Below are 25,933 nucleotides of genomic sequence, written 5' to 3'. Positions count from 1 at the left end.
TTTTGATTTGCAGCTTCTGCAAACTTGAGTTCATTCAAATTTCCGCTGCCCATATCCTAACTTGCAGCAAGAGTGTTCATTCATCGCCCCATTAATCTGTTTTGGTTCCCAGTTAGAAGTGACTTCCTTGTTTTTAAAATCCTTCCATTGCTTCACCACTCTCGATCTTTGTAACTGCCTCCAGCCACACTACCTACTGAGCTCTCTAGACTGCTCCAATTTCGGTCTTTACTGCATCTCTGGTTTTAATTGCTGCATCATTGGTGCCATGCCCTCTGTCACCCAATCCCTAATCCCTGAAGTTCTCTTTTTGAATCTTTTACAACCCACTGCCTTCCTATCTCCACATTGAAGACACTCCTTAAGAAGCTACCTTTGATCGCCTATCCTAACATCACCTCATTGTGGCATTCTTTCAAATCTACTTTGGTGTTCTTATGAAACACTTTAGGTTGTTTAACCACATGAAAAGCACTGTGTACATATATATTGCTGCTGTTCAGTTTTGACCATGGGGAGGTTGGGTCATGTATCAGCTCCTGTGTTTACGCCAGATTACCCCATTGTACACATGGGAATTGTCATATACTGTAATGTGATCCTTACAAGCGACAACGTGAAAAGTGAAACCTTTAGATTCATTCTGTCTGGGCCAATATCAATACCTGATGTTGACTGCACAAGGTACAAAGTGAGGACACCATTGTGGTAGGAGCCAGTGCTGAAAAATGCTACCATAAAATTTATTGTCTGTGGTTCGATTGGGATTTGCAAAGCTTTAACATGGGTCAGGATTCAGATGACTTTCTGACTGAACATTGGTCAGTTTTTGAGGTTTGATAACATCTTATGCTGTGACCTCTGTTGCAATGTTCAAACTCCAAACCTGGCCTCATCTATTTTAACCCTTTCATTCCATCTTTTTACTTAAATGCTTATATTATCCAAGGTTTTGATGTGACTAAATTAGAAGAAACTGTTTTGACTAGCAAGAGAATTGTGACAAACTTAAGACCATTGAAAAAATAACCAGTGAGGACTCAGGAGAACAGGGAGAGGCTGAATAATCTGGGGCTGTTTTCCCTGAAGTGTTGGAGGCTGAGGGGTAACCTTATTGAGGTTTATAAAATCACGAGCGGCATAGATAGGATAAATAGACAAAGTCTTTTCCCTGGGATGGGGGAGTCCAGAACTAGAGGTTTCGGGTGAGAGGGAAAATTTTAAAAGGAACCTGGGGGTAACTTTTTCAGCTTCATTGCTGGCCATGCTCTCTGTCACCAAATCCCTAATCCCTGAAATTCCCTTTCTGAATCTTTTACAACCCACTGCCTTCCTATCTCCTTAATCGTCTATCCTAACATCACCACATTGTGGCACTCTTTCAAATCTACTTTGATGTTCTTATGAGGGTGGTGCATGTATGGAATAACCTGCCAGAGGAAGTGGTGGATGCTGGCACAATTACAATATTTAAAATGCATTTGGATGGGTATATACATAGGAATGGTTTAGAGAGATATGGACCAAGTGCTGGAAAATGGGACTAGATTATGTTAGGATATCTGGTCGGCATGAACAAGTTGGACCGAAGGGTCTGTTTCCGTGCTGTACATCTCTATGACTCTATGACAGGTTGGGCAATGGAAGCAGATTCAAAAGGGAATTGGATAAATGCATTGACTGAACATTTTAAGCCCTTGAAGGGGGTTGGGGGCAGTTGATTGGATAGTTATTTTTAAGAGCTTAAAAATGTGTTGCTAGAAAAGCGCAGCAGGTCAGGCAGCATCAAAGGAGAAGGAGAATCGACATTTTGGGCATAAGCCCTTCTTCAGGAATGAGGAGGGTGTGCCAAGCAGGCTAAGATAAAAGGTAGGGACGAGGGACTTGGGGGAGTGGCGCAACGCCCCTACCTTTTATCTTGGCCTGCTTGGCACACCCTACTCATTCCTGAAGAAGGGCTTATGCCTGAAACGTCGATTCTCTTTCTCCTTTGATGATGCCTGACCTGCTGCGCTTTTCCAGCAACACATTTTTAAGCTCTGATCCCCAGCATCTGCAGTCCTCACTTTCTCCTAGTTCTTTTTAAGAGGCTGACAACGGCCCAAATGGCATCCTGTGCTGTATCATTCTAATCAGTATTGAGTGTTTCTGATAAGGTTTATGTTTTTTCCATTATACTTCAAATACTAGAATGATTGCTGTGTTAGGGTTTTATTTGGAAGTTGAGTTGGCGTATTCCAGTGAGAAGATTGATCAGGCCCATCCCTAACTCTAGAAAGCAGGAACAAAGTCCCCATGATTTCTAATAGAAATTGATATTGTAATGAATGAGAACAAAGCCTTGAACTGTATCACAGCATAAGTTACGTCAGGTGTTGGAAAAAGCAGGTAAGGAAAACAATTATATAATCTCCAATTAGGATAATTCTATGAAGGCAATAAATTAATTTAATGCTATTTAACTTGATGTGAACAGATTTGAGTGTGGTTGTTTGTTTGAAATTGCTCTTCAAGGTCCTGGGAAAACTCTGGTGAGGCTCACCTTCCACCAGTTTCAATAGGATTTTGAGTGATTTCTCCCAAAACATTTTATATTGAGGGTTTAATTAAAATAAATTATTGGTATGACTTGTCAGCTGTGACTCAATGGGTAACATTTATGTCTGTTCCCCCCCCCCCCCTTGTTAGAAAGTTGTGGGTTTGTAAACATTGTTCCTGAGACTGGAATACCTAACCTAGGCTGATACAGGCAGTGCAGAGATGAGGGGGTGCCCCACAGTTGCGGTGGGTGGTGTTATAATTTTGGAAGAGGTAGTGAGCCTAAGGCCTGCCTGCTCTTTCAGGTGGGTGCAGAAGATTCCCCAGCCCTTATTTGAGGAGAATTAGGAGAGGTTTTCTGGTTTTTCCAGCCTATGTTGCACATTATTGTTAATGGGAGATTGCTTGTGCAGACCGATTACAGCATTTCCTACTTTACAACAGTAACTATACTTCAGAAGCATTGAATAGGCTGTGTTGTATTTTGGAGTATGAAGAGTACTAGTACAAGTCCTTTCAATGTCCGTTGTTGGGGCAGACTTGGATTTTGCTGTGATTTTTATTTTAAACAAAAGCCTGGTTGCAAATGTCCCTTAGTATTTTATGGGATTTAAGTTTTCATGTTCTGACCTAAATAAATCCAATGCAGCTTTGATAATCTGGATTATGTAAGATTGGTATATTAATATCTGAACTTTACACGTATGCACTGAGCTAGCTAATGTTCATGAATGTGGCCGAGAGCATGTGTCTGCTCTGAGGAATTTGAGAGAATATTAGCGCTGGAAAGTGAAGCAGGGTGAAAATGTATCTGTGAAAGATGCCATTCCTATTGCTTTCATTTTGGTTATGGTCTTGAAGTTAGGTAAATATCTATGGCTCTTTGTCAATACGACTTTAACACAGACAGTAACAGTGCTATTTATATTTTGCCCAAGCTAGTAAAACACCAGGGAGCCAATTAGAATGTGAAGCATTATAATTGGCAATTCCACCTTGTTCTTAACTGTAATCCATATGCCAAGCATATCCTCCAGGGCAAGCTGTTGTATTTCCATGCCCCTTTTACCCACTAGATAGAGCCAGTGAACCCTGTATTGACAATAAGGTGTGTTTATAAAAACTGTTAAACAACAGGAATTCTTTCATAACTTCCAACTTTTTTCAAAGTAAACATTTCAAGAACAAATAGTGAGGATTGGTTGAGTGCACAGACCTCCATTAGACTATTGAAACAGCTGAACCCCAATTGCTGACAGACAACTCTAGCTCTTTGACCTCCTCTGTCAACTGCATGAAGTCTATTTATACAAGTTAGAGGTTTCGAGCAGTAATGGATTGTGCTATTGATACATGATGATGTCAATCACGAAATTTGTATCTTTGCATTAAGGGTCTGTGGAGACATGGAGATTGAATGGAGGGGCAATCCTTAATGTGGGAATTATGAACAGAGATTACGATAATATGGTCAACTTCCAGTCTTTCAGCCCTATGGTGTATTCTGGGGACATAGCTTGGCACAGGGGTTATGAGAGGGCATGGGCAGTGTTTTAAGGGATCAGGAGATGTTAAGGGTGAATGTAGGAGGGCCCTAATGTTTTCATTATAACTGCAATGAAATGCCACAGTATCACAAACCTTTTATAAATAACTGGCCTTGGCATCCCAGCTCTGTGAATGCTTCTGAACTTTTACCGCTGATGGGACAGCTTGAACCCAGTCCACCATAATGAAGATCCTAACCTTGCAGGCACCTTCTTCTGAGGCAGAATGGTTAGTTTGGGACATTTCCCATTGCCTGCAAGCTGACATGGTGAAAATCCAAGCCGTAAATGCACCTCGCATAAAAATCTGATGGGGAAAGAATGGGGAGTTTGGGAGTAAACTTAGTTTTAACCAGGTTATTTTTTTAGATTAGATTAGATTACATTACAGTGTGGAAACAGGCCATTCGGCCCAACAAGTCCACACCGACCCGCCGAAGCGAACCCACCCATACCCCTACATTTACCCCTTACCTCACACTACGGGTAATTTAGCATGGCCAATTCACCTGACCCTGCACATCTTTGGACTGTGGGAGGAAACCGGAGCACCCGGAGGAAACCCACGCAGACACGGGGAGAACGTGCAAACTCCACACAGTCAGTCGCCTGAGGCGGGAATTGAACCCGGATCTCTGGCGCTGTGAGGCAACAGTGCTAACCACTGTGCCACCGTGCCGCCCACAAATGTGTCAGTTATGAACTGACACATTCTTAAACAGGCAAAATTATACAGCTGAAAGACTGGAAGTTGACCATATTATCGTAATCTCTGAGTAGTCAGTGGAGGGTGTGAGTGAGAAGGCTCTCTGTTGGTAAGTTTTTAATCTCAGACAAAGTGCATTATTATTTATGTGATTTATGCTGTAAATTTTAACTAATGTGTATACCCTCTGCATTACATTTCTAGTGCTTAGTGTGTGTTTTTAACATTGATCATGTGGATCTCTTGATCAAGTGGAAATTTTAATCAACTGGCACAGTCCTGTTCAAGTAGGTGCCAGTTAATGATAAGCAGAGCAGTGTCCAAAATTAATCCGTTTTGCATTGTCTCGACCCAGTAGCCTGTTCTTGACTTCTGTGATTAGCAGTGCATAGCCAAATTTTTCATGAACTCAGAAGCTGTGGTTTTGGAATTTAATGGAAAAGTTAGTGTTGGGATTGCAGGGTGAGATGACTCCATTGGTGTAATTTCCAATAGTAAAATTGTAGCACTCTTATTGCAGCAGGCAAGTGTATTAAGAGGTTCTTTCAATGTGATTAAAATGGTTGCAGCAAAGGAGAATTGGCCTTGGCACTCTTTGTTCTGTTAACAAATGTATTTGAATGATTTCTTCAGTAAATATTGAAACAAGTCCATTAGATATGAAACTTGTTTATAAATGCATTACCAATGGCTGTAATCGTTTACAACACTGTTCTCAACTTCTGTCAAGCAGTTGTGCCCCACCCATACTTCAGGTTTAAGATAAAGTGAGGAATGGTACAAAGGTCAATTGTTGATTAACTGTGGCTTTTTATTCCCCTTGTGGTTCTTAGTCCATTTGTCCCAGTAAGGGTTAGTACTGTCATTGAAAAAGTGGCAAAGAATTTATTTTAAGATTCACGCCAAGGCCTTTTTTTTTTATGTGTTCTCTCTCTCTCTGTCTCTCTCTCTCTGTCTCTCTCTCTCCTCCCCCTCCCCACCCCCCCCTCTCTCTTACCCATCCCCACCACATTCTGAAGCATATATAAACTTCTGTTTAATAACAATTTGTCTTCCATGCTTTTAAAATCATTATCAAAATAGAACTGTCAGGCATCCAAACTTCACAAAGGCCTGCTCACGCATCACCCCTGTGCTCGATGGCTTACGTTGGCTTCCAGTTAAACAATACCTGGATCATAAAATTCACATCCTTGTGTTTAAATCTCTCTATGACCTCCCCTCTCCTCATTTCCTCTGATAAAATGGTCCATTACATACTCCTTTGTTTAAGACAGGAATCAAACAAGGTTCTGTCATCACCCCAACGCTCTCTCTCTTTTTCAATATTCTTAGCTATCACACTCAGACCAGAACAAGCTCCCTGCTGGAGTGCAACTTAGTTATCAAATAAGTAGTAAATTATTTAATCTCCGACTGTGTGTGTTTATTTGAAGGTTTCAACATCAAACGTGTTGTACCACCCAGTCATGCTCCCTATCTTACAGCATGGGGGAGGTGAAATGTAGGAAGTGTACAAGGGACATGTCTGGAATTATTTCGTCATTGTTGTCTGTAAAAGATACTACATACCAAGTGGGAGAACAGATGCAGCAACATCATGTCCTCTCGTAAGCAGGCACAGAGGCTACAATCATTTCACCATTAGTATCATTGCATTGGTCATACATTTCAGATATCAGATATCAGATATCGGGCTTCCAAAGCTTAGTAGTCTTCTCCCAGCTCAGTCAGGGGACATTGACCAAAGGGCACCAGAATCAAGCAAAAGATATGCTGAAAGTATGCAACGTTGGTATCTCCTGGGAGACTGATTCCCTGGATTGAACTAGATAGAGACTGTGTATGTGGGTCGGATGTAGACATTTTGAGAACCAAAGATGACAAAATGAAGAGGGAAGGTAAAGGGCAAAAAGAATCTTTTTGGATTCAGTAACACAGGATAATCTCAAAGATGATTCTTTTCTGTAACGATTGGCTCACCACCAGTCAACATATAACAACACACTTCTCTGAGGTAGCACGATTCTTCAGATTAAAAATAAGTTGAAAGAAAACAGTAGTTCTGCATCAGCCTGCTCCCTCAGAAGAAGAGATATTGCCATGCATTGTCATCCAGGGAATCAAGCTGAATCTCATCATGCAATTTAACTATTTGGGGGAGCATCGTTTCATTTGATGTGCCATAGACCCAGAAGTTGACAGTAGACTATAAAGTAAACAGTGTATTTGGCAGACTCTGTACAAATGAGTGTGCACTACCCACAAGTTTGCAACACAGAACAAACTCTTAAGCATGCAAAGATGTCGTCCTCGCCACCCTTTCTGTGTGTTACTGAGATATGGTTCTGTACCACTGTCATATGTGCCTTGCAGAGCATTTTCACCGGCACTGGCTCCACAGCATCTTCAACATCCACTGCATCACAAACATTGAAGTCTTGTGAACCACTAAGTTCACTGGTATCATGACCATTCTCCTACGAATCTAATTATGTTGGGCAGATGACATGACCTAAGACAATAAGAACAAGGAGCAGAACTAGCCCATTCAACCCATCAAATTTAACCATAATTCAGTGAGCTCATGGCTGATTTGATAATCCTCAACTCTACTTTCCTGCCCTTTCTCCATAACCCTCGGAACAGGCCCTTCCACCAATCAAGCCTTTGCCGATTCCTATTCCTTATTACATACTCTACTTATTGTCAAGGCTGAGATAGCCAGATTTTTAATGACGCAGCTCAACAGCTCTCTGTAGTAAGGAACTCCACCGATTCGATGCCCTTGGGCAAAAAAAAATTCTCATCTTTGTCTTAACTGTGCAGCTCCTTACACTGAGATTATGCTCTTTGGTCCTAGGCTGTCCCACAGAGGCAAGAAAACTTTCCAGATCTACCCAGTTGAGTTCTCTAAGAATCTTGTATGTGAAAATGATGTCTCTTCTCATTCTTCTCAACTCCAGTTGATACAAGCCCAACCTTTTGAACCTCACCTCATAAGACAGTCCCTCCATTCCTGGGCTCGGGTCCGCAAGCCTTGCCTGGATTGCCTTTAAATCCCGTGTCTCTTTTCTTGGATATGGGAATGAAAATTGTTCACAGTATTCCAGATGTGACCTGTGTCGTTTCAGCAATTCCCTTTGAAATAAAGGCCAACATTCCACTTGTCTTCCCATTACCTGTGGAAGATGAATGCTAACCTTTTGTGATTCATGGAAAGGACTTGCAAATCCCTCTGCTCTGTAGTTTTCAGCAGTCTTTCTCCATTTGATTAATATTCAGCTCTGTATTCTTCTGTATTCAAAATTCATAACCTCCCATTTTCCCACACTTTATTCCATCTGCCAAGTTTTTGCACCCTTGCTTAATCTGTCTGTATCTCTCTGTGGACTCCTTTTGTGACATCCTCACCACTTGCCTTCCCACCTTTTTTTTTATCATTTTTGTGTTCCCTGGATAGATGATGGTTGTCTGCTCAAGCTTGTATGTGCAGAGGGCTGAACAGTAGTGAATGGAATATGAATGCCCCATGCAAATGTTTAAAGGACATCCTTAGGAAGTTCATCTGTGTGACCATTGACCATCGCCATTGGGAAGGACAAACCATTGATTGTGTTGCTTGACACTGCTGCATCAGGAGTGCTACAGACACTGTGTGTGTGTGTGTGTGTGTGTGTGTGTGTGTGTGTGTGTGTGTGTGTGTGTGTGTGTGTGTGTGTGTGTGTGTGTGTGTGTGTGTGTGTGTGTGTGTGTGTGTGTGTGTGTGTGTGTGTGTGTGTGTGTGTGTGTGTGTGTGTGTGTGTGTGTGTGTGTGTGTGTGTGTGTGGAGAGGATAGATCCGCAGGGTGTGGTCAGCATGACCATGGAAGGTTTTGAAGCAAGGATTGTAATATGCATGGAGTGATGAAAGACCGGGATTTAGAGTCGTGGAGATGTACAGCACGGAAACGGACCTTTCGGTCCAACGCGTCCACGCTGATCAGATATCCTAACCTAATCTAGTCCCATTTACCAGCACTTGGCTCATATCCCTCTAAACCATTCCTATTCATATACCCATCCAGATGCCTTTTAAATGTTGCAATTGTACCAGCAAACATGTAAGAGTTTCTAAAGTATGCAAAAAGGAAATGCTTGGTATAGACAAACATAGGCCCTTTTCAGTCTAGAATGGGGGCATTGATGATGGAGAATAATGAAATGGTAGAGTAATTAAACAACTACTTTTCTTATTTGTCTACAGAAGTCACAAAAAGCTTCTTGAAAGTGCTAGCCAAACTCCCCTCTAATCTGCCTGTGTGTGCTCCGAGGGTCTGTGCACTGTGGTCAGCATGCTGACCTCATTCGCAGCATTGATCTTCCATTCTGGAACTCATTGGTCTGTGTGGTCCTTGGAGGTTTAGAAAAGAAATAAAGGAGTGGGTACGCTGGTGCTAGGGTCCTTCGGGAAGAAGAAATTTGAAGAAAATTAATATCAGTGTAAGAATAAATCAGGGCTGGAGAAATAAACGGGACTGAAAGCCGAGAAATCCCCAGGGCTTGATAATTTACATCCAGGGTATTAAAGGAGATTGCCATCAGTTCAAGAACAAATAAGTCCCAGCTTATTGGTGGTTGGCGATTGTAACTTCTGTTTATAAAAGTAGGGAGACACAAAAAACGGGAATTATACTGCAGACCTTAAAATTAGTGATAGGAAAATGATGGGCATCTCTTATAAGGATGTGAGAACAGGACATTTAAAAAAAAACCCAATGGTATTACACAAAGTCAATGGATTTAATAAAGGCAAATCATGTGTGACAAATCTATTAGTGTTTTTTGAGGACATGACTGGCAGAATAGGTAGGCAGAGCCAATGGATGTGTTTGGATTTTCAGAAAACTTTTAATAAAATCCCACATTCAGAGGTCGTTGCTCAAAATCAGAGCTCGCGGGATTGTTGGTAATATGCTGACATGGATTGAGGGCAAACAGAAAACAACAGTATGAATAATGAGCCATTTTTTTGTGAGTGAAAGACCATTACAAATGGGGTACTGCAGGGATTGCTGCTTCGACCCAACTATTCACAATATATTTTAATAATTTGAATAAGGGAAATTGTAATATTTTCAAGTTTTGCTGATGATACAAAACTGGGTGGATTTGTGGGAAGATTTCGTGGTGACTTAGTCAAGTTGAGTGAGTGGGCACATACCCATTTGATGTGGTACAATGTGAGTAAATATGAAGTTATATGCTTCAGTGTGAAAATCAGAAATTATTTTAACCGCTGAGAGGGAGAAGTTGATGTGCGTAGTGACTGATGTACAAGGACATTCAGATCACTGAATGTAAACTTGCAGATGTAGCAAGCGGTCCAGAAGACAACAGGTTTGTTGGCCTTCGTTGCAAGAGGGCTTGAGTACAGGAGCAAAGAAGTCTTACTGCAACTGAGCAGGGTCTTGGTGAGACTACGCCAGCAGCATTGGGAAAACTTTGCAGGTCTGAGAGAAAGAAGTGGGCACTAATTGGATGGCTCTTTCAAAGAGCCAATCCAGGCACAATAGGCTGATCGGCCTCGTTTTAGACTGAATAATACAATGATTCAGGCTTTCCTGACTAAACCAGACCCAGAAGTGGTACATATTACAATGTGACAGCTGCAATATTCTTATCATTTCAGCATGACCTGAAGGGAAATGGAAGCAGCTGGATCAGGGGATAAGTTTCCCTGTTTGGTAACCTAATATAAAATTCATCAATAATCTCAGATTGACTAAGGGAGGTTTTTTTTTCCCTCTTTCATTAATGTAGTAGATATTCTTTAATTAGTTTGGAGATTGTGGTGCCATATGTACTTCCTGATGCTTTCATATTCACAAATGTTGAGATGGATTTCTATTGTGTCATTCACTACTTTGGTGCACTCCATTGCCTCACCAGCCAGTGATGTGCTTTTGAAGTATAGTCACCATTTTATTGTAGGAAATACAGCAGCCAGCTTGTGCACAGCATGGTCCTGCAAGCAGGTTGGGTGATGCTGACTGCATCATCTGTTGTTTTCTTTTGTGTAATGTTGGTTGAATGATAAATATTGGCCAGGAAAACTCCCCTGCTCTTCACCTACACAGAGTCATAGAGGTTTTACAGCTCAGAGAGAGTCCCTTCGGCCCATGGTGTTGCGTTTGAGCCAGTTTTCAAACGTCCATCTGCTTTAATCCCATTTTCCAGCACTTGCCCCACAACCTTATGTGCAGTCACATTTCAAGTGTCTGTCTAAATCATTCTTAAATTTCTTGAAGGTTCCTGCCTCTCCCACCACTTTAAGACAGCAAATTTCAGATACCCACAACCCTCTATGCCTGGTTATTAACCCCTCTACTAAGGGTAAACGTTTCTTCCCATCTATCCCATCTATGCGCCTAAGAACTTTGTACACCTCAATCAGATCACCCCTCAGACTTTCCTGTTTTAAGAAAAACAACCCTAGCCTGTCTAGTCTCTCTTCATAGCTTCAGCCCAAACAACATCCTGGTGAATCCCCTCTGGCCCATCCTTTCTACAGGGAGTCACCAGAAATGCACACTGTACTCTAGCCGAGGTCTAACTAATGTTATATACAGCTACATCATTGCCTCCTTGCTCTTGTATTTGATGCCTTGACTATTAAAGGCAAGTGTCCCATATGCTGTTTTAACCATCTTATCAACCTATCCTAATGGTCTTGAGAATTTATGCATATCCACATGATGACCCTCTTTACTTCCTCGGGTCCTACCATTTAATACGTATGCCTTGTCTTGTTAGACTAGATTAGGTTAGATTCCCTACAGTATGGAAACAGGCCCTTTGGTCCAATAAGTCCACACCGACCCTCCGAAGAGTAACCCACCCATACCATTCCCCATATTTACCCCTGACTAATGCACCTAACACTGTGGGCGATTTAGCTTGGCCAATTCACCTGACCTGCACATTTTTGGATTGTGGGTGGAAACTGGAGCACCCGGAGGAAACCCACGCAGACACTGGCAGAATGTGTTAACTCCACACAGACAGTCAGTCAAGGTGGGAATCGAACCCGGGTCCCTGGTGCTGTGAGGCAGCAGTGCTAACCACTGAGCTACCATGTTAGTCTTCTTAAAATGCATTACCTCACTTTTTTTTTCACGATTAAATTCCATTTGTCATTGTTCTGCCATCTGAACAACCTATCCATACCATGATGTAGTTTCAGGTTCTCCTCCTCACAATTTACCATATCACTAATGATGTCAGCAGAATAGGGACCAGGAAATTCTTGCATTCACCCAAAAGGACAGACATTAGCTAAACATTTACCAAACTTTGTGAGGTTCTTCACATTTTTAGTCATGATTGGTTGATCTGAGATGGAATGACACTGTTTGTATGCCTAGGATATTTTTCATGTTGTAAGTCAGGAAACTGTAACAGTAGTAATGCACTGGAAGTAGTCTAGCTTTAGTTTTGTGATCCAGCCTTGGGAGTTGGTCATGATCCTACAATCTTCTATCTTCATAGATAAGAATGTTATCCTCTAAGTCTTGGCTGACATCTAATATAAATAGACTAAACTTATGATGTAAGTTTGCTTGCTGAGCTGTAAGGTTCGTTTTCAGATGTTCTGTCACCATACTAGGTAACATCATCAGTGAGCCTCTGGTGAAGCACTGGTGGTATGGCCCGCTTTTTAGTTATGTGTTAAGGTTTCCTTGGTGATGTCATTTCTTGTTCTTTTTCTCAGAGGGTGGTAAATGGGATCCAAGTCAATGTGTTTGTTGATAGAGTTCTGGTTGGAGTGCCATGCTTCTAGGAATCCTCGTGCGTGTCTATGTTTGGCTTGTCCTAGGATAGATGTGTTGTTCCAGTCAAAGTGGTGTCCTTCCTCATCTGTATGTGTAAAGATACTAGTGAGAGTGGGTCACGTCTTTTTGCAGTTAGTTGATGTTCATGTATCCTGGTGGCTAGTTTTCTGCCTGTTTGTCCAATGTAGTGTTTGCTACAGTTCTTGCAAAGTATTTTGTAAATGATATTAGTTCTGCTTGTTGTCTGTATAAGGTCTTTCAAGTTCATTAGCTGCTGTTTTAGTGTATTGGTGGGTTTCTAGGCTACCCATGATGCCAAGACGTCTAAGTAGTCTGGCAGCCATTTCTGAGATGTTTTTGATGTAGGGGAGAGTGGCTAGGGTTTCTGGACACGTTTTGTCTGCTTGTTTGGATTTGTTGCTGAGACATCAGCGGACTGTGTTCATTGGGTACCCGTTCTTTTTGATTACAGTGTGTAGATGATTTTCCTCTGCTCTTTGTAATTCCTCTATGCTGCAGTATGTGGTGGCTCATTGAAATAATTTGGAGATGCCGGTGTTGGACTGGGGTGTACAAAGTTTAAAAATCACACAACATCAGGTTATAGTCCAACAGGTTTAATTGGAAGCACACTAGCTTTTGCAGCATCACTCCTTCATCAGGTGATAGTCGAAATATTAGAACATTGAAATAATGTTCCAATGCAGCTTTGTTTGTGGATGTTGGGCTGATTGCTTCTGTAGTTCAGTATTTGGGTACGCAGTGAACACAGTCTGTTGAAATTGTGGATTTTCATGAAGTGGTTGGGGTCTAGTGCAAATTAAGATTTCCAAATTAGGATCATGAGAACCTGAAGGGATTTGAAAAAGGTCATGTGAAATTTAATGCTTTATTGGATTGACACATTAGGAGGGTGAGGGAATCTCAACTTTGTTTCCATACATTTCCTTTAAAATAGCAAAACTTTCCATATTACTTTACAGGAGTGTAATTGAACAATGTTTGACACAATGCTACATGAGTTAATTGGAGTGTTGCAAAAACATTTGGTCAAAATGGTAGATTTTAAAGAGAATTCTAAAAATGAAGAGAAAGGTGGAGAGGTTTAGGAAGTGAATTCCAAAGTTTAGGACAGAAGTAGCTGAAGACCAGCTATCGCTGTGAAAAGATTAAACGTGGGGATGCTCAAAAGGTTAGAAATAGATGTGTGAAGATATCTTGGAGGGAGTTACAGAAAGGGGGAGGGGTGATGCCATTGAGGGATTTGACAAGTTTAAAATTGTTCAATTACGTCTCTGTGAGCAAAACTTGCCGCTGGATGAGATATACATGAGCAGGTTTTGAATTAGTGTGATTTCTGCGGGGGGTGGGAAGAATCGGAGGACTGTGACAAAGACCTCAGCAAAGTTGATGTTGCGCAAACAGAATGCATAGAATGTAGGGTCTGAAGCTCAATTTAAGGTTGAACGGGATACCAGGGTTCTACTGATTCAGACCACTGTGTAATTGGGAGTTGAGGTGGATGGAGCTGGTCAAGCAGTAGAGTTTATCATTAGAAAGGATTCAGTGAAGAAACAGTGCAACGTAAGAAAAGTGCATGGTCAGAGCCTTTCCAGGCCCTGAGCCTTATGGGAGATGAGTGGTAGATCCGGGTGAGATGGTTGGCAAGGCTCATCTTGATAAGATTATAGAATTCATGCAGTGCATAAAGAGGCCATTCAGCCCCTCAAATCTTCAAACAGTATCCCATCCAAACACAGCACCTGACCCTATCCCCGTAATCTCACATCTAACCTGCACATATTTGGACAGTGGGAGGAAACCCATGCAGACAGCCAGAATGAGCAAACTCCAGGCTGGAATTGAAGTCTGATCCCTGGTGCTATGAGGCAGCAGTGCTAGCCACTTTGCCATCTCGTTGTATCTTGCTCACTGTTTTCTCAAGTAACATAGTGAGATTCCTCAGGAGAAGTGTCAGGATCCATGCCAGGCAGCTTCAAACTGACAGTGCTTGTTCGATGCACAATGCTTAGAATGCAGGTCCCTCCCAAGATCTCCCAAGCATTGGCGGGTTGCTCCAGGAATGGTAAATGGTAAGGTAGGGTGCAAATCAGACTTGATTCTGACCAGGGGGAGTTGAACCCTCAAGTAACGTGGTGAGAAAATTCACTTGGCAGGAAGTATTGTTCACCAAATTCAATGCGACTTGCACTTTGCCAAAAATCTGTAAGATTCAGCACAATGTGATGAATGAGAAACCGATGAGCTTTTAAGCAAACTTATGGATAGTAAGAAATGGCCTTTACATTTCACGTGCAGCATAATCTCACCAATTTCCCAGGCTAATAGTTACTGCAACTCACAAAAAATTTGAATGCTGTTAAGTGTTTTTGCAAGCTGCCATCTGCTCTGTTCTCTTTTCCCCAGCCCTCTGCCCCACTTAACAATCACGGTCAAAAGAAAATTGTTCCCTACAGTTGATATATCAATGTTCTGAGACCTACTTAGAATAGGAATATATGATTCTGGGAATTTCTTTTGAGTCTTTCTTTTAAATTTTACATGTCTATAATAACCAGACATTTGAGGACACACCACTAAAAGGAAACATTTTCATAACTATTTACCACTGAGTTATAGACACTAAGCCAGGCAGGATCCAAAAAAGCCACATTGCCTTCCAAATTTGTGATGGCCAACTGCATCATGGTTTTCTCATTTCCAATTGCACCAGTCCTTTTAAATACCCCAGGCATAGCCTGATTTATTTCTCCGAAGACTAACCTATTGGCTGTGCTGTGATCATTTCATGTCTGGTGGGAAAAATGAGAGAAAAAGATGCGTGTTTCTAGTATATCTTTCACTTACTAGGACATTACAAAATGCTCTACAGCTAATAAGGTACATTGAAATGTAGGGTCAGTGTTTTTTTGATTGTTAGAAAGAAGCCATTTTAAAAATTGCAGATGTGGAACATAAAACATAGAACTGTACAGCACTTTGCCCCACCATGTCTGTGCCAACCAGTATGCTCTTCTAAACTAATCCCAATTACCAGCATATGGTCTGTGTCCCCGCATGTTCATGAGTCTGTCTAACTGCCTTTTAGACTTTGCTACCATATCTCCTTTTACCACCTCCATCGGCAGTGCTGTCCAAGCACCTACTACCTTCTATGTTTAAAAAAGAAAGTTTCTTCACATGTCCTTTTAAACTTTTCCACTTTTGCCTTAAACCTAGGCATCCTGGAGTTTGACATTTCTACTCTGGGAAAGAGATTCCAACTATCCACTTTTTCCATGTCTCTTATAAGTTCATATACTTCTACCAGGTTACCCATCATTCACCAACACTCTGGCAAAAAGAATCCAAGTTTGTCCAACCTCTCCTCCTTTCTAGCTAATACACTCCAATCCACTCAACATCCGGTACATCTCTTCTGCATCTTCTTCAAAGCCACCACATTACTGTTATGACACTGGGTAAACCCATCTGCTAATTTAAACCAGCAATATAGAAAAGATTCACCCCGTGCTATAATCTGTTAACATTCGAGAGGGAAAGAGCTATCCCAAAAGTCACTATTTAAAGTAAGAATTAACAATTTTATTTTTTTTAAAAAGTCTAACAGCGAATAATTAACTAACAACTATTTACAACTCCTTTCTCTTAAACCTATCTTTTACCTCCCCGATTATAATACTAGTCCGATAAAATTTCCAATTACAATTTACAAAAAAAAACTTTCAAAACCAGGCAGCTTTGCCAAATTTCCTCTCTAGATTTTCCTCCGGTCTTCTTTTCTTCTTAAGGATTCTGCTTCACAGGTCTTGGTCGATAAAGGTACCTTTAAGAGAACAGATCTTTCAACAAACAGTCTCTGTAGTTTTTGGTGCTGGCTACTCTTTGCTGCTCTGGGTAACTGTTAAAAATGTCTGATATTTATACTCCAAAACATTGGATCATTTCATTGGTTTTAATGTTGACAAAATACTAAATTCAAACTTGATTGGAATTTGGTATCTTGGGGCATAATTTAAACTGATTGGCCGAAATTGAATTTGTTTTTGTATCCAGGCAACACAGCTCTTAGCTAGTTATTTTAACCAAATGTTACATTGTTACCTTGTAACGGACCCTCTGTGCTTCTTTAAGTCCTTGCTAGCTTTTTCAACTCTTTTTTAAAGGTACAGTACCCCTACATCTTCATAACATTATTCTTATAGTGCAGTGACCAGCATTTCAAATGTGGCCTGACCAAAGGCTTATACAATTAACAAAGTTTGTATTTAGTGTCCTGACCGATGAAGACACGTATGCTACATGCTTTCTTTACCATCTTATCCATTTGTGTTGCCACGATGGAGCTATGAGTTTGGACCGCAAAATCCTGTTGTATATCAATGTTCCTAAGGGTCCAGCCATTTACTGCACACTTTCTTCTTAAATTTGACCTCCAAAATGAGTCATTCCACACTAGCTCGGATTAAATTCCATCTGTCATTCCTCCATTCAGCTTTTCAGCTAATCTAAACCCTACTGGATCCTTTGATTTCCTTCCTTCCTATCCACAACTCCATCAATTTCTGTGTCATCTGCAAACTTTATTAAGGTTAGAGTGATGCTGGAAAAGCACAGCAGGTCAGGCAGCATCAGAGGAGCAGGAAACCGACATTTTGGGCAAAGGCCCTTCATCAGGAATCGGGCTTTTGCCTGAAATGTCGATTTTCCTGCTCCTTGGATACTGCCTGACCTGCTGTGCTTTTCCAGCATCACTCTAATCTTGACTCTGATCTCCAACATCTGCAGTACTCACTTCTCCAAACTTATTAATCAGACCACTGACATTGGCATCCAACTCACTTGTATATTTTACAAATAACAGAAGTCCCAGCACTGATTCTTGTGGAACATCATGGTCGCAGACCTCTAGTCAGAAAAACACTCCTCCGCAATTACCCTCTTTCATCTATGGCCAAGCAAATATTGTATCCAACTCAGCAATTCACAATGAATTCCATGATCCTTGTCAAATGCTTTAGTAAAGTCATTATGGACAACATTCAATGCCTTGCCCTCATAATCATATTTGTCACTTGCTCAAATTTCAGTCAAGTTTCTGAGACAAGACCTCTCCTGCATAAAGCCCTATGGACTATCCCTAATAAGTCCCTTCTCCTCCAAATACAAGTATATCAACTCTACTGTGAAACAATCCCAGGCTGCATATTGGCTGACTCTGTTCACAGATGTTATAAAATGCTCGTCCTTGGGACCTGTGCTTTCAATTGCTTTGATAATTACTCCAAGAGAGAAGCATTCAATCAGATTATAATCTACAACGTTGATGTTTATATCTTTCAATCCAAAGCAATGATTCTTTATTTGATGAACATTGATCTCCAAATGGCATGGAGCCAGTGTTAGAGTGGACCACTATCCTAATGTATACTGTACTGGCTCCTGGTCCTTCAAAGCCTCAAATGTAAAATTCGCTTACAGGGTGAACCCCATATCTGCTGAATCCTTTTCCGTGATTTCAGTTACCCATGGTTTACCATGGCTTAAACATATTGTAGGGAACCTTCCAGAACCAGGGACTCGGGGCTGCTGGTAAGGTAAATTTCCCATTGAAATGAATGGGTTCACTCCTATCCACAGTTTCGGGTTTCCACGGTGGGTCTTGGAACGTAGCCCAGTGAGTACAAGGGGACTACTGTACTTGTCTTCCCTCCATGACCTTACCCCCTCTGATCGCTGTAACCTCCTTCAACTCTACAACCCTTCCAGGGATCCCTGTGCTCCTCTGGTTCTAATCCTTTTTCCATCCTTGATTTTATTCTCTGTGTTATTGGTGGCAATGCCTTCAGCTGCCTGAGTCCTTAGTTCTGAAATTCCCTCCCAAAACCTCTCCTAATTTGTGAGGGGGTTGCAGGGAGCAGTTAGCTCAGTTGGTGAGATAGTTGGCATGTGCTTGAGAATAGCTGTTCTAGTGAGGGTAGATCTGGGCCTGAAAGTGAAATGTAATGGCAAAAAGAGGCTCTTTCTTTTTGACCATCTTTAAAGGCTGCATTTATTAGATTAGATTAGATTACTTACATTGTGGAAACAAGCCCTTCGGCCCAACAAGTCCACACCGCCCCGCCGAAGCGCAACCCACCCATACCCTTACATTTACCCCTTACCTAACACTACGGGCAATTTAGCATGGCCAATTCACCTGACCTGCACATCTTTGGACTGTGGAAGGAAACCAGAACACCCGGAGGAAACCCACGCAGACATGGGGAGAACGTGCAAACTCCACACAGTCAGGCGCCTGAGGCGGGAATTGAACCTGGGTCTCTGGCACTGTGAGGCAGCAGTGCTAACCACTGTGCCACTGTGCCACCGTTATGTCCACTGCAACTGCAAGGCATGCACACACTTACCATTCATGCAGTCACAGTGACTGTAGCAACACTTGCAACAATGCAACAGTGAGATGCCTGTGTCAATGGATAGGTGTAATAAAATGAGTGTTTTGCAAATATCTTAAGTGAATTAAATCTAGGATTATGATGTGTCTTTGCAACAAAAAGTGTCTGGAGAGAGATGCAGGAGTCTGTGCTTTACGGCTGTTCCCTGGGACGCACACTAACAAGCATGGACTGCACCTGGAGGACCACCAACTTGGTGAAAGACGCTTTTTGGTCTCCCTGAAACTTGTTGATCTAGTGCAAGAAGTTGACCTCGACCAAGTGTTGCACATTCCAAGGTCCAGGACTACATACTGAGAGATGCAATAAAGCTTTGGACAGTTGCCACCAAGGCACAGTGGGGAAAGACCACCATCTTTCTGCCAAACTACAATGGGAGACCCTGCCGGTGCCTCAAATATGTGTAAATAGTATCTTGCACGAGTAAGAAATGCCTGGGGTTGGTTTGTTGGAACTGTTGGGAAAGTCAATCTCCAATGTTTTGTTTTGTTCTCCATATGCAAAGACGGTACTGAACAGAACTGCATTAGTGACTATGTATGTACGTAAGTTTTTTTTTAATAAACATAATTTGCTTAGTGTCAAACACTTGACTGCCTTATCCCTTTCCCTCTTCACTGCTTCCCTCCTGCTCACAACCCTTTTGCCTCATTGTTCACTGTCCCTCGGCGTGAAGGAGGAGAGAGGTAGCGAAGGGGTGAGGAGTGGACTGACCAGGAAGGGTAGCAAGTGGAGCACTGAATGGGGGAGGGATGGTGCTGAGTGAAACGGCGAGAGAGGTAATAGGAGGATTGAAGCTGAACTCGGTGAAGTGACGAGTGCAGCACTGAGCAGATGGAGGGTGGCAAGGGTTCCTTGGGAATCAGTAATATCATGCAAGTGCATATGGGTGGAGTTAGCATCATCGCCTCGCTCTCGATTGCGTCTGAGATGTCAATACCACTGTCAGTGCAATGACAGGAGTTACTCAGACCCTTAAAATCTACCTCTGTGACCATATGTCATAATCTCCTCTTGACAAATTTTGTCTTTTAATGCTGCAATGAAGTTGGCATGTTTTACTAATCCAAAGGTGTGTACAAGTGTAAGTTGCTGCTGAAGTCATTAAAAAAACAGAAGTTACGGGAAAAGCTCAGGAGATCTGGCAGCATCTGTGAAGAGAAATCCATAGTACCTGAACTCTGACTTCCCTTCACAGATGCGGAAGAGCTGCTGAGCTTTTCGAGCAACTTCTGTTTTTGTTTCTGATTGACAGCATCCATAGTTGTTTCAGTTTTTATTATTTGCTGTGGAAGTCATCCATTTGATCACATTTTTGGCCAGCCTTCCGCCTTCATTTTCCTTCTGCCCCTGTGTAGAACCTCCCCTGATGAACAGGTTTCAGGAATATGGGGTTGTGGCTGCTGATGCTTTCAGGCTCCCCCCTGAAGGCAGTGGTGTTGCTTTAAAACAGCTTATCGCTTCAAGATGCTATGAGAGGAAGAAAAACAGACCTTCCACCGATCCTGTCCAATCTGCACTTGTGAATCAACAGAAGGCTCCAGTGTGAATATGCACTGAATGCCTAGATAGTACCTGGAGTTTTGAGATGTCACAGTGTAGCAGCCCAGCTGCCTGACTCTGTCGACAGTGATAACAACCCAATGTAAAAGCAATTAAAAGTGTATTTTCGGTTAGTGCTGATGAATTTCACATTAATCAGGGTGGACTTTGAAAAAGGCAAGCCACTCATTCTGTGCTTCATCAGATTTCTTTTAACACATTGTCTGTGCCCTCTGGGAAAAGCTTAGTGTGATTGCATACATGCAGTGAAAACTGGGTATGTGGAAGAGCACTTCTTATTGTGATAGAAATATGTTTTGGTTTTATAGTTCAGCAATGAATTTATCAGGTACAATCCTTCAATATCTTAGTAAAATAGTAAAATTACCATTTGCAGGATGGAAGGGGAAAGAAGTAATTAAATGGCTAATTGTGAGAGTGTGGCAGATAGCAACAGATCCTAATACGCATAAAAAGAAAATTAGTGTTTTCCCTTCATATTGGAGGCAGATCTTCATTTTGTTGTAAATACTCAGCAGAAGAAACTTAATGTGACAGGCACATTTTGCTGTTTGAGGTTCCTGTCACCCAGATGAACTGAGCTGAGATTATGCATGATATTCCACACAAGTGTTTGCTAATGTCATAATTATATTACTGGACCAGGAATGTACAGTCTGTCAGCACGAGTTGAGATCCCACCATGGCCAATGAAAAATTTGAATTTAATTCATTAGTAAATCTTTGATGGAACTTTGCAGGACAGGTTGGTTTGGACACAGACATGCTCTAAACTCCATGCCATGCCATTGTCACCATGGTCAGAATCCACCACTATGATTTTAACCAGAAATGGACGAGGGATTGGCATACCCATGGGCCACCCAATTAAGGTCCTGGAGGTCATGGTACCTGCAGAGGAGGAGATGGACACCACCACCACCACGCGAAACCCGGTGGCAGAGCAAGGGTGTGTATTGCCTCTCTTTCCAGCCCTCTATGCCCATTGGGGGCCACCCCAAAGGCTGCTTACTCAAGAAAGGTGTGGACTGGGATCTTTTAAAATCATGAAGAAATTTGTTAGGGTAAATGTGGAGAACTGTTTTCATTTGTTGGGCTGATCTGATCCAGGGGCCATAATTATTAGATATTCACTTGTAGAAGCAACAGGGTATTCTGGCACAATATGCTTACCCAGAGGGTAGTGAGAATGGGGAACTCATTACCATGGGGAGTGGTTAAGATGAGGAGCATATACCTTTTAAGCTGCGTAAACTCTTGAAGGAGAAAGGAATAAAAGAACGTGCTGCTGGGGTTCAAAGAAGGTTGGAACAAGACTCATTATCCAGCATAAGCACAAGTATAGAATTGATGGGCCAAATGACCTATTTCTGTAACTTCTAATACTTTGTAAACTTTTGGAAGATTTTCTCACCCATTCCTTTGACTCCTCACTTGTCTCCTGGGGGGATGACCTTTTTGCTTCTATGGTTAGGGTTTTGAAGACACATCTAAGACAATTCCCTCCTCACCTAACTACTTTTGCAGCTGGAGAATGGGTTATAGACTGAAAATTATCTATAGTATTTGTTTGGGGACTGATTTAGCTGATTAGTGAGCATCTCACACTCTCTATGCAGAGTGATTGCGGCTTTGAATTTTGGCAGCAGGCTTAACAAATGTCTCCACTTTACTGATTAAAGTGATTATGTGAGTGCTTTTAGATTGTCCAATCACTTTACAGTCTTCTGGACTCCAAATTGAGTTGAATAATTTGACATTGTAACCACTCATTCCAATTCTTGGGCTGCTACGCTATTTGTATTTCCTCCAGACATGTCTTTGATTCTTTTCATGTGTCCCATTGCTGTCTATCACTTCCTTCTTAAGAACATAAGAAATAGGCCATCTGGCTACTCTGCTACTCAATAAGATCATGGCTGATCGTTCTGTGGCCTCAACTCCACTTACCAGTCCTCTCATTGTAACCCTTAATTCCTTCATTGTTCAAAAAAAGCTATCTTAATTTTAAAAGCATTTACTGAGGTAGCGTCAACCACTTCCCTGGGCAGGGAATTCCACAGATTCACAACCCTCTGGGTGAAGAAGTTACTTCTCCATTCAGTCCTAACTCTGTTCCCCCTGATTTTGAGGCTATGCCCTCTTGTCCTTGTTTCACCTGCCAGTGGAAACATCCTCTCTACCTCTATCTTCTCTTCAGAATTTTATATGTTTCTATAAGATCCTCACCTCATTCTTTTAAATTCCAATGAATATAATCCCAGTCTAACTCAGTCCTCATAAGCCAACACCCTCAACTCTGGAATCAACCTAGTGAACCTCCTCTGCACCCTCTCTAGTGCCAGTACATCTGTTCTCAAGTATGGAGACCAAAACTGCACACAGTACTCCAGGTGTGGCCTTGCACCATGATCCATTTTTTGCTATTTAATCTCTCCTGATTTGCAACTGTTGCAGGTTTTACGTTTTTTGTTCAGTCCTCCCCTGCCCATTACCCTGCCTGTCAAACTTTGTTACTTCTCTCTCTTTTCCCAAATCTGAACCTTAACTCTACTCCTCTCTCCATACAGGCTGCCTAACTTGAGTATTTCTAGCACTTTCTGTTTCAATTATATACCCAAACACTGATTGTGGACATTTATAGATGATTTAATTTTGATTTTTGCAGTGACAGGTCTTTAATCTGGAAAATAACATAGTAAGAATTATCAACCGATGCTGCTATAAAAATGCTTAAGAACAGGAAGAGGGTGTTAGTCAAATAAGCCTGTTCTGTCACTTTGTCAGGTATTGTAGATATGCCACCTGACAGCCATACCTGCTTTTGACCCATATTCTTAAATTACTCTGCATAACAAAATCTTGCCAATCTCTGATTTAAATTTTACGGATAAATCTACCATTCATTGCTATTTGCACAAGAGAATTCCAAACATCTTCCACCATTTGTGCTGTGTCTGTCATTTATAATCTCATGATATATCCTATTTTAGTGTCAATAATTTTAGTTACTGGGGGCAAGTGTTCTGCACAATGTTGAAAAATCTATCTTGTCTGTTTCAGGATTCTGAAGCTGATGACCTTCTAGAGAAGACTTGTTTAATCCAGTCAACATCTTGAGCCTTTCTTGGTCAGGCATTACGTTGGACAGCTGCGTCGCTGGGATTCCCCAAATTGGAACAATTGCAAGGTTTGCTTTTTTTTTTCATTTGATGAATCTGGTTCATTGACATGTGTCAGCTCTATAAAATTCTCTCTAACTTGTCTTGCGGGCTAATTGTAAAATTCTTTCTAACTTGTCTTGCCAACTCTCCAGATTGCCCTGGAGTTTCTAGGAATTAGTGAGCAGAACATAGTTAAGACGAGAAGTCACAGGGCATTGTGTATTTTCTTTTAATTTTCTTTGTTTTTGGAACCAAAAGAAACATCATCCATGGTGAGCAAACAAGCCAGCTAGAAGTAAAGAGTTGTCTGATTGGTCACAGGAATGCAGGGCAAAGTGAAGGAGGTGATAGCCTAGTGGTATTATTATTGGACTGCTAATACAGACACTCAGGTGGTATGCTGGGGACCTGGGTTTCACAATGGAATTTGAATTCAATAAAAAAATCTGGAATTAAGAGTCTAACGATGACCATGAATCCATTATTGATTGTTGGAAAAACCCATTTGGTTCGCCAATGTCCTTTTAGGTAAGAAAACTGCCATATTTACCCTGGCCTGGCCTACATGTGACTCCAGACCTACAGCAGTTACCCTCTGGGCAATTAGGGATTGTCAATGAATGCTGGCCCAGTCCTATGAATGAATTAAACAAAAAGGGACACATTGCGTGACCTGTAGCATGTGTGGAGACAGGACATTTAGAGGCACAGGTCATATGATCAAGCCCCCAGAAGTGTGGCCAAGCAAGAATTGGTAACACTAGTGCGAAATGAAGCAGCAAAATTTGACCCCTATTAGAAGGACCTTGATCATAGCTTGAAACCGAATTAAAGTAATGTACTCTGTTGAACATAATCTGCACCGAATAAAACATATTTTTGGGCAGGACTGTGCAATTTCAGATTATATTTCACTGTGTATGAATTTCAAGTGGAGAACCAATATTGACCTCTGTACTTCGGGTGCCTGTGTTTGAATGCATCTCCAAGCTGTTGGGCTGAGTGTCCTCTCTCTTTGTGAGCTGTAAGCGTGAGTTTAAGCATTCTAAACTAAACTTAGTTGCAAGGCATAGCGCTGGAGATGAAGAGTTGAGTGGAATGTTTGGATTGTCTCTGTGGCTATGACATTGTCAGGGCTGTCCATGAACAGGGTGAACATGGTGTTCATTAGTAGGCCTGAGGCCTTCTGTAACCATAGGCCCAGAGTGAGTTTATCAGCATCAGGAATTACACCTCAATTTAATTTGCTAAGTTTTTTTTTGTTTCACTCTGGTTTGTTATTAATTTTGATCTTTACTAAACGAAAGGGATTTTTTTTTCTTAAAACAGAATACTATGAATGAGGGAAATCCACACTAAAAACGTAACGTTCTTGAAATACTTAGATCAGGCAGTGGAGACAGAAACAGGAGTTAACATTTCAGGTCTGTGACCTTTACTGTTTTCTGTTTATATTTGATAATTTTCTTTTCTGCTGGTGACATTTTTGTTATCCTTATTGGCATTTTCTTGGGAAATCCTCAGAATGAAGGGTTGAATACAAGATGAAGACCTGATGCCAGGTCTCACTGGCCAGTCTGTTCTCGCTCACCACCACCTCTCATGGCCGCTTTCTGTCACTTTATCATCAGACCACTTATCTGACATTCAGTCCTGGATGATCCTTGATTTGCTCTAGTTAATTAATTGTCAGACATTGCAAAACTGTTTGAATGAGATAAAGTGAAGGATTCATAGAACAGAATCACTGAAGGCCATCCAAATCATGTGGGCTGTGTTCGCCGTTTTGAAAGAGCTATTGAGCCACTCTACTTGTGTCCAGACCTCCCTTTGCCCTTTCCTCGTTGTCGTGCAATTTTCTCCCCTTCAAGTATTTATCAAGTTCCCTTTTGAATGTTACTATTGGCTCTTTGCCCACAGTCCTTTTCAGGCAGCACATTCCAGATCACAATAACCTGCTGTGGAACAATAAGTTCTCCTCATCTCCCTTCTAGTTCTTCTGCCAGTTTCCTTAAATCTGTGCCCTCTGGAAATGTGGTTTTCAGGAGTGCATGAGTCAAACAAGGAGGCAAAGGGTGTATTTGTTAAATCATGTTTTAGAAATTCCTTAGAAGCGGCTGGG

At 41.6% G+C, this 25,933-nt stretch overlaps 1 protein-coding gene across 2 annotated transcripts in view; it reads left to right on the top strand.

The window, feature by feature from the left end:
- The window catches only part of LOC122563055 (coronin-2B-like), a 174,003-nt gene that overhangs the window by 36,982 nt on the left and 111,088 nt on the right, over window positions 1-25,933 (top strand). The window contains exons 2-3 of one of the 2 annotated variants that reach the window (XM_087995936.1): window positions 23,711-23,837; window positions 25,141-25,235. The gene's annotated coding sequence lies outside the window, so the exon portion shown is untranslated. The remainder of the gene's footprint in view (window positions 1-23,710; window positions 23,838-25,140; window positions 25,236-25,933) is intronic. The other variant, XM_043716406.2, reaches the window with a different exon arrangement.

This window comes from Chiloscyllium plagiosum, unplaced genomic scaffold (assembly GCF_037043375.1).
Source record: "Chiloscyllium plagiosum isolate Xiang-an unplaced genomic scaffold, Cpla_swu_hap1 HiC_scaffold_2, whole genome shotgun sequence".
In the NCBI taxonomy this organism is placed as follows: Eukaryota; Metazoa; Chordata; class Chondrichthyes; order Orectolobiformes; family Hemiscylliidae; genus Chiloscyllium; species Chiloscyllium plagiosum.
The sequence above is the reverse complement of the archived record's forward strand: the minus strand, read 5'-3'. Positions and strand labels throughout refer to the sequence as shown.